This window comes from Magnolia sinica, chromosome 13 (assembly GCF_029962835.1).
Source record: "Magnolia sinica isolate HGM2019 chromosome 13, MsV1, whole genome shotgun sequence".
Taxonomy (NCBI): domain Eukaryota; kingdom Viridiplantae; phylum Streptophyta; class Magnoliopsida; order Magnoliales; family Magnoliaceae; genus Magnolia; species Magnolia sinica.
The window spans coordinates 72,219,877-72,231,801 of NC_080585.1; the positions used below are offsets into that span (position 1 = coordinate 72,219,877).

Sequence of the window (11,925 nt, forward strand, 5' to 3'; positions counted from 1 at the left end):
CAGATCGACCAATCCTTGCGTTCAGGTTTGATGATTTTTTCTAAAATTTGTCTAGTCTCCCTATTGGAAATCTCGGCTTGCCCACTAGTTTGTGGGTGGTATGGAGTGCTCACTTTGTGGGATATGCCATACTTCTTGATTAAATTTGCAAATGGCTTATTACAAAAATGTGAGCCTCCATCATTAATGATAGCCCGAGGTGTTCCAAACTGGGAAAGAATGTTCTCTTTTAAAAACTTAATGATTGTTTGATGGTCATTGTTCCGACATAGGATCGCTTTAACCCATTTAGTGACATAGTCTACGGCTAATAGAATGTATAAATTTTAATGAGATTGGGGGAATGGTCCTATGAAATCAATGCCCCAGCAATTAAATGCTTTGATAATGAGAATGGGGTTTAAAGGTATCGAATTTCGACGGGACAATGCTCCCAACTTTTGACAACGCTCACAAGCTTTGCAAAACTTGTGAGTATCCTTAAACATAGTGGGCCAATAAAAGTTGCATTGTAGGATTTTGGCTGTGGTCTTTTTGGCAAAAAAGTGACACCACAGGCCTGAGTGTGACGAAAGGAGATGACACTTTGATGTTCATTGTCTGGCACACATCTCTTTAAAATATGATTTGGACAATATTTAAATAAATAAGGATCATCTTAGAAGAATTTGTGTACCTCGACGAAAAATTTCTTCTTATTTTGTGCAGTCCAATGTGTTGGCGTGAAACCTATGGCAAGATAATTAGCAATATAAGCGAACCAAGGTGAGTGGGAGACTTTAAATAATTGTTCGTTAAGGAACATGTCATTTATAGGTGTCATCTCAAGGGAATCAGGGAGGTCAAGTCTCAAAAAGTGATTAACCAATACATTCTCTACTCTCTTTTTATCTTTTATTTCCAAATCAAATTCTTAGAGTAGGAGGATCCATCTTATTAAGTGGGGTTAGCATCATTATTTAAAAGAAGATACATGAGTGCCGCATGATTGGTGTAGATAATGATCTTGGATCTGATAAAGTAAGATCTAAATTTGTCCAAAGCATATACTGTGGCCAAGAGTTCCTTTTCCATAGTAGAGTAATTTACTTGGGCAGAATTTAAAGTCTTACTTGTGTAATGTATAACATAGGGCTTCTTTTCTTTTCTCTGGCCTAACACCGCCCCAATAGTATAGTCAGACACATCACACATAAGTTCAGAAGGAATATTCTAATCGGGTGGTTATATAATAGGTGCAGTAGTCAACATGCCCTTGAGCTTGAAAAAAGCTTCTTGGCATTGCTCAATCCACTCATATGGAATATCCTTTTGAAGTAGATTGCATAAAGGATGAGAGATGTGACTAAAGTCCTTTATGAATCTCTTATAAAATTCAGCATGTCCCAAGAAAGATCGCATGTCTCGTATGCTTTTGAGTGGGGGTAGGGTAGAGATAAGATCAATTTTAGCTTTATCTACCTCAATTCCCTTGGACAAAATGATTTGTCCAAGGATTATTCCCTTACGAACCATGAAATGACACTTCTCCCAATTGAGTATTAAATTCTTTTTTTCACATCTTTTCAGCACACATTTAAGATTTTCTAAGCAATCCCTGAAAGATGGACAAAAGATAGAGAAGTTTCCCTTGAAGACCTTTAGATATTGCCCTACCATGTTAGAAAAAATACTCAACATGCATTACTGAAAAGTGGCTGGGACATTGCATAGTCCGAATGACACCCTTCAATAAGCAAAGGTGCGAAAGGGACATGTGAATGTTGTCTTTTCCTTATCTTCAAGGGCTATCTCTATCTGATTGTAGCCCGAATATCCATCTAGGAAGCAGTAATAGGAATGACCAGTTAGTCTTTCCAAAATTTGATCGATGAAGGGCAAAGGAAAGTAGTCCTTCCTCATGACAATATTCAACTTCCTATAGTCAATGCACATTCTCTAACCAGTATTGACTTTAGTTGGCACAAGTTCATTATTGGCATTAGCTACGATGGTGATTCCGAACTTCTTAGGAACCACCTGAGTTGGACTCACCCATTGACTATCGGATATTGGGTATATGATACCCACATCCAATAGCTTAAGAACCTCAGCCATAACCACTTCCTTCATGTTTGGATTTAGTCTACGTTATGGTTGCCGGGAGTTCTTTACATTATCGTCTAGATAAATGCAGTGAGTACAAATGAAGGGTCAATTCCCTTGAGGTCCGTAATCGACCATCCAAGGGCTCCCTTATGCTCAATGAGAGTAGAGATGAGTATACTCTCCTGTTCTTGTTCGAGGTGGGAAGAAATCACCACCGGGTATGTCTTATCTTGACCTAAATAGATATATTTCAAATCAGAGGGCAAAGGTTTTAGGTCAAGCATCGGTGCCTTGAGGTTAGACGGTAGAGGCACTACATCAGTTTGGGATAATTTTTTGAATTGTGGCCTCCACCGGTAAACTTCAAGTACCGGCATCGTATCCAGCATGGTCCCCATCTCCCTAATCATGTCATCATCAAAATTATGGGAGTGGGCCAGACACATCTCTAGAGGGTCAGAGGATAAGGTCAAAAGTGCTCTATCTTCAACAAAAAAATAGATCAGATTAATATAATGGGAATTGTCTTCATCCTTTAATTGTTTGCCTGTGTTGAAAAAGATATTCAACTCCAATGTTATATTCCCGAAAGACATACTCATGATTTCATTCCTGTAATTAATGATTGTGTTTGAAGTAACAAGGAATGGGCAACCAAGAATGATGGGAATTTGAGTGCTTATATCCACGATGGGTTGAATGTCCAAGATGATAAAATCTACTGAATAGTAGAATTGTCAACCTGGACCAACACATCTTCGATTATCCTTCTTGGTACATGGACCGAGCGATCGACTAGTTGTAATGTGGTCTGGGTGGGTTTTAATTCATCTAGACTCAGTTGCTCGTGGACCAAGTATGGGATCAGATTCACGCTCATTCCTAAGTTAAAAAGTGCGTGCTCAATCTGGTAGTTCCTGATTACGCAAGTGATGGTTGGGCTAACAGGAGCTTTGTACTTTTGTGGCACATCTTTCTTTAGGATGACACTCACTTTTTCAGTTAAAAAGATTTTCTTTTGGATACTTTGCTGTCTTTTGGTCATACACAAGTCTTTCAAAAATTCAGCATATGAAGATATTTTCTTAATGACATCTAGTAGAGGAATATTAACCTTCACTTGCTTTAGCACCTCTAGAATGTCCTGAGAGTTAGAGAGAGGTTTTAATGTCATTAACCTTTGGGAAAATGGGGCAATCGGCTTGCCTTGAAGTTCCGGTTCTAATTCTCGTGGAGCAATGCTAGGTCTATCATTGTTGCCCTCTTCCGGGTCCTTAGGCATTTCAGCCTTAACCGGAATGGTTTTGTCAATGGTCTTCCCACTCCTTAGAGTGGTGATAGATTTAGTTTGCTCCATATGAATTGAAGAGCTTGGATCACTTATCTCATATTGTGGTTTGAAATTGGGGAGAGGTTAAGCAGGAAGGATCCCCTTTCCCTCAATTGTTAAGTGCGACACTATCTTTTGAATAGATGATGCAAGCATTCCCAATGCTAATCTGATATCCTGGTTGGTAGCTCTTGGTCTCGAATATATTTTTGAACCGAATCCTCTTAAGGTTTCCCTTGAATTAGAATTTAATTAGGAAATCCTTGAGGAGTAGCCGTTTATCCATTCCTTCAACTGAAGTTTGGATGATTTCTCCAACTAGGATTGTATGTATTGGAGGTGGGCTCATTGAAAGGTCTTTAGTAATTCTTCACAGCATTGGATTGCTCATTCAGTGCTTCTTGAAAAGCAGTTATTATTGGATAATTTTCAGTTGTGTTAACGTTGCAAGCACATATACTGCAAACAGTTTCCTTAACCTTATCCTTCTTTAGTTTTATGGCCTAAAATTTCCTTATGAGATTATCCACTTTAACATTGATATCATCATCCTCTTTCAAAGGTATATTCCTCCCCTCTCCTTTGATTGAGTGGGCCTAGAGGTGGTGCTTGATTTTGGGGAGATGTCCCATGATTGTGCAGTTTTAGCAAAATTTTCAAAGTAATCCCACACTTCATTGACATTTTTATTCATGAATTCCCCATTGCATATTTTCTCAATGAATTGGCACATGGAAGATGTCAATCCGTCATGAAAGAAACTTGTTATGCACCACGTTTTAAAACCATGTTGTGGGAATGTACTGACAAGATCCTTGAACCGCTCCCAACATTGGAAGAATGTTTCATCTTCCTTTTGGGTGAAGTTCATGATTGATTTCCTAATGGTGTTTCTCTTTTGGTATGGAAAGAATTTTTTTATGAACTCCTTCATCATGTCATTTCATGTGCCAATAGATCGCGGACGTAGTGAGTGCAACCATGTCTTAACATTTTCTTTTAAGGAGAAAGGAAAGAGTTTCAGCCTGACCGTGTTCTCAGACACGTTAGGAAAATATAAGGTGGCTATAATCTCGTCAAACTCTTTCAAGTGTAGGTATGTACTTTCAAATTCAAGTCTAAGGAAATTTGGAAGGAGTTAGATCATACCTGGCTTGATATTCATGTGTAACACCCCGTACTTTTCAATACTAGGGTGTTACTCAGAAGAAAAAATAATTCATTTTAAATGGGATATAATTGTATATATATTATAACAATAATAATAATAATAATAATAATAATAATAATAATAAAATAATTTTATAATTAATTATAATAATACATATGTTACTTAAATCATTCAAATTACGTATATTATTTATTTTATATTATTTAAACCATATATAAAATGAATTGTATACCAACACATTATTATATAACTGATGTATATTAATTAACATTTACATTTTATAAATTTTAACTATATATTATCGTATTATACTATGCATATAATATATATCACTTAATAGTAGTTTTATTATACTATATATGCATATATAATCACAAAAATATACATTATAAATGTTCATGATTTAAAATAAATACTTATCTATAATTATTAATGTATTATACTAAATAAATATGTAAATATACTTTTGTTTAATGATCTAAAATATTTAGTGGCCCTGGGTGGCTCACTAGCTAAATGAACGGTCTTGATCGTAAGACTGGACCACAACTAGTCATTAGATTGACAACAATTGGCACTTAAAGGCCATTTTTCAGCTAATATGGCCCACCTAAGCCATGGATTTACCCCATTCTTTGGGCCAGGCTCTAGTTTAACCCGAAGAAACAGATGAATGAAGTGGATTACATCACGGACACCATTGTGGACCCCATCCTTGATGCGTGTGTATGTGGAGTGCGTGCACTCTCTGTGCACCGGACCAAGGAGACCTGGTCAGAACGCGTCTGACCGTGGAAAGACCGAAGGAGGGAAGGATTTCCCTCTTTCCTTTTTAAAATTTCCATATGCCAGGACTGACGGTTGGACAGGGTCCCTCCTCAGCGATCTGTGGCCCATCATCATGGCCCCAATGAGCGATCCAAGTCGTCCATATTGTAGAGGACCCAAATCTGTACAAACTCTGCAGGTTTTAGCAGTTGGATTACACGCACGTACACACAATCTCAGCCGCAAATCAGGGTGAAAGCACATGCTTTCCAAAAATGGAAACTATTTTCCGTGCTGCCAGGTTGGCGATCCTTGTGAGGATCTCTCCTCCAATTAGAGACTCTGTTTCAGACAAATCCAGACCGTCCAAGCACTGTAAACGCGAAATGGGGTTTTCCACTGGAAAACCGACGCCAAAAACCAAACTGCGACTAGTTTCATGCGCATACGGTTTCCTCTCTGCCATGGGATGAATCCGGGCCATCTGATCTTGATCTAATGGATCTGGGAGAATCCAGGGTGACTTAAAATGAAAGAAGAATGAGCAGCAGCTGTTTAGATTGGATTGCTCACGGCCCTTCAACGAAAACTCGGCCGCCCCTTTCAAAGCTCGAACCCACCGCGAAAACGCCAGTAGAGCTTCGTTTTTCCTCTTCCAGAAGCATTGTGTGGAGGAACTATATGGTCCAGCATCAACAGTTCGAAGAAAATAGCCTCCGTTGGGAGACTGCCATTGAAGTCGAAGCTTCTTCCTCGAGAGCACAAGCTCCGCCCCACTGCTGTTGCAACCTTCACCGAAGCAGGCTCATTGTGTCATGCTGCTGAGCATGGTTCAGAGAGAAAGAAGGTGTTAGAAAAGAAGAGGAAAGAAAGAGAACGAGGGAGAGAGGTGCAGCTGTTGCTGCCGCTGCCGCACCATGCACTCCACCGTCAGGTACAACCCGAAAACCCATCGTCCCTCTAAACTCAGTGGGCTGCACCGCCTTTAGACAGTGGGCCACACCTGAGTTTCAAAATCAGTGGACCGTACCATCTTCAGACAGTGGGCCGCACCTGAGTTTCAAACTCAGTGGGCCGCACCCTCTTCAGACAGTGTGCCGCAACTGAGTTAGACAACTCAGTTGGGTCGCTGCTGGGTCTCCAGAGAAGCAGGAAAGAAAGGGAGAAATGTAAGAGGAGAAAGTAGAGTGAGGGAGAGAAACGAGAAGGAGAGAGGGAGAGAGAATGTGTAAGGGAGAGAAGAAGAAGGTGCACTGGCGGGTCCAGCCGACTCGCTGACTCGACCTAGTTTGGTATTCAGCTAGAATGGAGGCCTTGGCTTAGGTCGGGGTTGTCACTGACATTCCAGTAAGGAAAAAAAAGGAAAAGAAAGAAAAAGAGAGGAAAGAGAGAAAAAGAGAGAGAGAATGGAAGGAAGTAGAAGGGAGAGCATGATGTCGAGTCAACTCGGCTGCCATATCTACCGAGTTGACTCGGTCGAGCTGCATATGGGGTAGGGCCAGATGCATCAAGTCGAGCTACCAAGTCAACTGTTGTAAGCCAACTTTCTCTTCCAAAGTTAATCATTTGCTTTATCATTATAATTAGTGATACTATAACTATTTTGATTATTAATTCTGTTTAGCCATTAACAGGTTATGTACGCTAATATTAATTATGACCATTAGGTGTTAGATAATTAGCATTTACCTATCATTCATAGACATTATCACTTATAATAGGTCACACCATTCATTTCCATTATGATGATTATATTTTGCTACATTAGCTAATATAAATTATAACACTAAGGCTGATGATTATTATTAAATTAACATTTTTACCATTTCCATCATTATTAGGATTTGTTAAATATTAGGATGTATGGCCATTAGCAAATTATCTATCTTAATGATAGTTAAATGCTAATGTATTGTCTTATCATGAATAGTAAACTGTAATATCAATTATCATTATAATGATTATTAACTAATATTAACCATAACACTAATGTTAGTGAATATTTTATAATTATTAAATTAACACTAAAATCAATTGCACACCAACTAGGACTTAGACCTTAAAAACCTAAACCTAGAGATAAACCCTAAGGATGAAACCCTAAATCTAGGAATCTAGACCCTAGGTTAAGACCCTAACTTTAAATAGTGTGTAAGCTTGGGTCTAATTGTACAACCTTACAATTGATGGTAGGAATTGATTCCAAAGAAGTACGCATTTCTTAGCGATAGTGCAGGTGGTTCAAACATAAGGTAAAGACTCACCCTTTGAGCTTCCCGCTTGATTTCATCAATCTAGATATAGATGATGGCATGATTCCCTTAACTGAGTTACTTACTTTACTACTGAATATGCTAAATTGTTGTATAGTTAATTCATGTGTTGGACGACAAATGTTTCTTTTAAATTATAACATGCATGAATGGTTCGATGATAACATGTTATCCTTTATTGTATATGTGCTACCACTTGTGCTTGAATGATGAACTGAATGGAACTTACCTTGGACTTATGATCCTGCGGTCCACATTTGCCTTTGTGGCTTGGATGGGGCATTAGTGCCCTTTGTGGCTTATTGGTTATATTTACACATCTGTTGTTTCCTAGCCATCTTGCGGAGTTCAGTCGTACCATGATTTTCGGGTGGAGCTGAAGTTCGTTTATCAATTTTCTTGCCATCTTGTGGTGTTCACGTACGACATGATTTCTGGGTGGTCTAGAGTTGTATGTTTGTTTTCTTATCCATCTTGCGGTGTTCAGTCATACCATGATTTTCGGGTGGAGCTGAAGTTCATTTATCAATTTTCTAGCCATCTTGCGGTGTTCACGTACGACATGATTTTCAGGTGGTCTAGGGTTTGTATGTTGTTTGTCTTTTCATCTTCAGTGTCAGTCATATCATGATTTTCGGGTGGAGGTGAAGTTCGCTTATCGATTTTCTAGTCATCTTGCGGAGTTCACGTATGATGTGATCTCCGGATGAAGAAGTGGTTTGAAGGTTGATTTTCTATTTACCTCATAGAGTTCACTTGTACCATGATTTTCGGGTGGAGCTGAAGTTCGCTTATCGATTTTCTAGCCATCTTGTGGAGTTCACGTACTAATGCGATTCTCGGGTGTAATAGAAAGTTGGTTGATTGTTGGTTATTTGGACATGTTTCTTGCATTGCGACTCCTATTATAATTTGTTAATGATAAAATTCTATTGATTGGTTTAATTTTTGAGTATATGAGTATGATCATGCAATGCCCTGTTTAATGCATCTAATTTCATGACTTGTAATCTATATTGGATTATAAATGATGAGTGCGTAATCTTAGAGGGTGCTCTTTATTGCGATAGCCATTGACGCTATCAAACCTTAATAGTTGATGTAGGTGTAAGGCGAGCCGATGCTATTCACTGGGTTGCTAGAGCAGACTGGGTAGCCGAGGTACTAGACGGGGTCCTTGTGACCCATATTGAGCTCCACCACTAGTTGATAGATTCCTGTTTGTGTTTAATGAACTTGGTTATTTGTGATTGTATAAGTCCTGTATGGGTGCTACATTTGGAATTTTGTAATGATCAGAATATTTTTTTACAATGCATGGTTTAATCTAGCTTAATTGCTGTTAACTCTGATCAATGATAAACAGTTCAAATTTACACTAGATTTTATAAGCTAACACTCGAGTTTTTGGGAAACGGGTTATATACTCGGGTCCTGAAAACACGGGGCGTTAAATCATGTTTCCTCTATTTTTTGGAAAAACCATATAGGAAGGTGTGCTCACCTCCGTCGGTTGTAAATAATCTTGTAAAGTACAAGGCGGGGGTGCTTAATGCACCTCATTCTCATCATGGACTTCCTCAACCCGAGGTTGAGGTTGTCTTCCCAGTTGATTGACCAGTTGATTGACAACCATCACTTCAATTGATGTAGCGGATCTCAGGTGGTGTCTAATCCTGTGATGGATAGATAACCCATCAACTAATCCTCCTTTACTCAAGAGACGTCGAGTGTTGTCATGGACCCGCTTGGGCATGAAACACTCTCAGCCCTCAATTTCAGATTCTAACCTAAACCTAAAATGGAAAGAGGGAATAAGAATTCTGGAAAAAGAAAGGAAGAGAATTAGAAAGAAGTTACCAAATTGGAAGTTCTTAATTTAAGATCCTGCAAAATAACACAAAAGAAATCAGTTTCTAAAAACAGAAATTCTAAAATTAGAAAGTTTCTAATAGCAGAAATAGAAAGATGAGTTAGTTTCTAAAAAAAAAAAAGGAATCCTATAATTAGAAAGTTTTTCAAAATAGAAAACAAACCCTAATCTAGAATTAGAAAGAAAGAAAAATTAGAAAGAGATTACCAAATTAGAAGTTTCTATATTAGGATCTTATAAAATAGGAAAGTTAAGTTAGTTTCTAAAAAAAATCTAAACAAACCCTAATCCTAAAAATAGAAAGTAAATAAATCCTAATCTTAACCTATTTCTAAAACTAGTCAATCTCAGAAAAACATAGTTGTTAATCCCCGACAACAGTGGCAACAACTTGTTCACAACCCCAAGTGTAGGGTCGCGATGTAGTAATAATCTTGATGAGATCAAGGTCGAATCCATAGGGATTAATCTTGTGTGTATTCTGAAAGTAATTAGAATTAGAACTAGAAGAACATGTGAATCTAAATCTGAATTAGTTGAGAGAGTAATTGTGATTAAAGTGATTAAAACTAACAAATTCAAAGGTGGTAACTAAGGTTTTTAAGGATCCACTTGTAGAGATCAGGGAGCCCTCTTACTTAATTCAAGTCACACGATTGGAATTGAAGTCCTATCCTATCCAATTGGAAGATATACAATTAAGATTAATCTGAACTTTCCTTGACCTAATTCTCAATGGAGGAGAATTGTGATAATTGGAAGAGATTCCATCACCAAACCATGCCCATGAGACGATGGCTAACAACAGGATTTACCAATCCCACAATCTCAGAATCAGGAAAAGAAGATACTCAAAGCTATTGCAGATCTACTGTAATTTGAGTCACAATAAACTATTAAGAACTGAAAGTATTCGTTTAAAATTAAACTAAAATCAAAGAAGGTTTAACATAAACATAAATCAAAGTAAAAAAAACATCTCATCACACTACAAGCTTCACCTCTTAGCCCTACATAAGAGGTTTAGCCAACCATAGATATGATTGAACTAAAATCTCTTAAGAAAAACTAAAAACAACCAAGGAAAAGGAAGAAAAACTCTTGGCGACGGCTTCTCTACCTTTTTGCTTCACTCTTCAAACCCTAGAAGATGCCTAGGAACATCCTAGGGACTCCTATTTATAGTTTTGCAGTACTTCCTTTCGCAAAGACTTGGAAAAAATTCAAAAATCGCCTCAAATTTATGCAGTTTACACAAAATCTTTGTAACCTTATATTAGTCAAGGACATCCTTCGGCTGGTTGAGGGTATCCTTTGACTGGTTGAGGATGATGAAAATTTAAAGGATTTTGTCACTGGAGTTCAAGTCGAGGAATCTTCGACTAGTCGAGCAGGAGGCTTCGACTGGTCAAAGGAGGTGTTAGGCCTATGTCCTAGTACCATTTCATTCCTTAGGATCCTGCAATCCTCTCCGTCGAATGTCGGTGACCCGCAACCTGTAGATAACATTTGCGATCGACCCTGAGTTGCATCCTATGAACTCGATCCGACTCAACTTGAGACTTATGCCATTACAACCGCACCATCGTCGCGGTTCCAAAGTCGTGTCTCGTGCGCTAATGCGATGCGTAGATTGAGAGTTATGGCCCGTGCATCATCATGGCCATCGACCGCACATTTCAGGGCCATTCTAGTTAGTGCATATCCCTAGACAAGCTTTAGGATGATGTCATCCTAGGCTACTAGCCTAGGGATGACATAACCCTATTCTAGTAGCCTCCAAGCATGCTAGCAAGCATGCCTTGTAATGATGCAAGCATGCTGAAATGGCCTAGCTATATGTCCTAGAGGGGGGGTGTGGTGAATAGGACTATGCCAAATAAAAATTTTAATAGCGGAATATAAATAAAGGAATGATAGCACTTTAAACAAATCACAATATGGAAATGTAAAGCGAACTCAAATAAAGAGATTGATACCAATGTTGTTCGAAGGACCACCTTGAACCATAAAAACCAAGGGTTTATGGCAGGATAACCTTACTAGAACAAATTGAATATTAAAAACTCAAACTGAAAGGAAATAAAGGAAATAGTAAGAAATAAATTCTAAACTATTACAACATTCCCACAATGCTTGAAATGTAAATATTACAATATTCAGATCCACACATACATCCCACAAATCTGAATGATAAAAGATATAGAAATTAAATGAACATTCAAACCACAAGACATAAAGAATTATAGTGGTTTGCCTGTGTGTGCACCAACTGTTCAACAACAGCCACACAGCTACTCCACTCCAAATATCCTCACACAGGGGATATCAGCGTTCACTATCAAAATAGGTTTCACAGTTTCACCTAAAACCTTCACAATTGTATTTTTTTAACTTGGGCTTACACAATCCAAAAACCCAC

The 11,925-nt window shown here is 38.2% G+C and overlaps 1 non-coding gene across 1 annotated transcript; it reads left to right on the forward strand.

The window, feature by feature from the left end:
- Window positions 1-4,200: 4,200 nt before the first annotated feature.
- On the forward strand, window positions 4,201-4,307 carry LOC131224563 (small nucleolar RNA R71). The gene has a single exon (XR_009161036.1). It is a non-coding gene; the product is annotated as a small nucleolar RNA R71 (small nucleolar RNA).
- The last annotated feature ends 7,618 nt before the right edge of the window (window positions 4,308-11,925 follow it).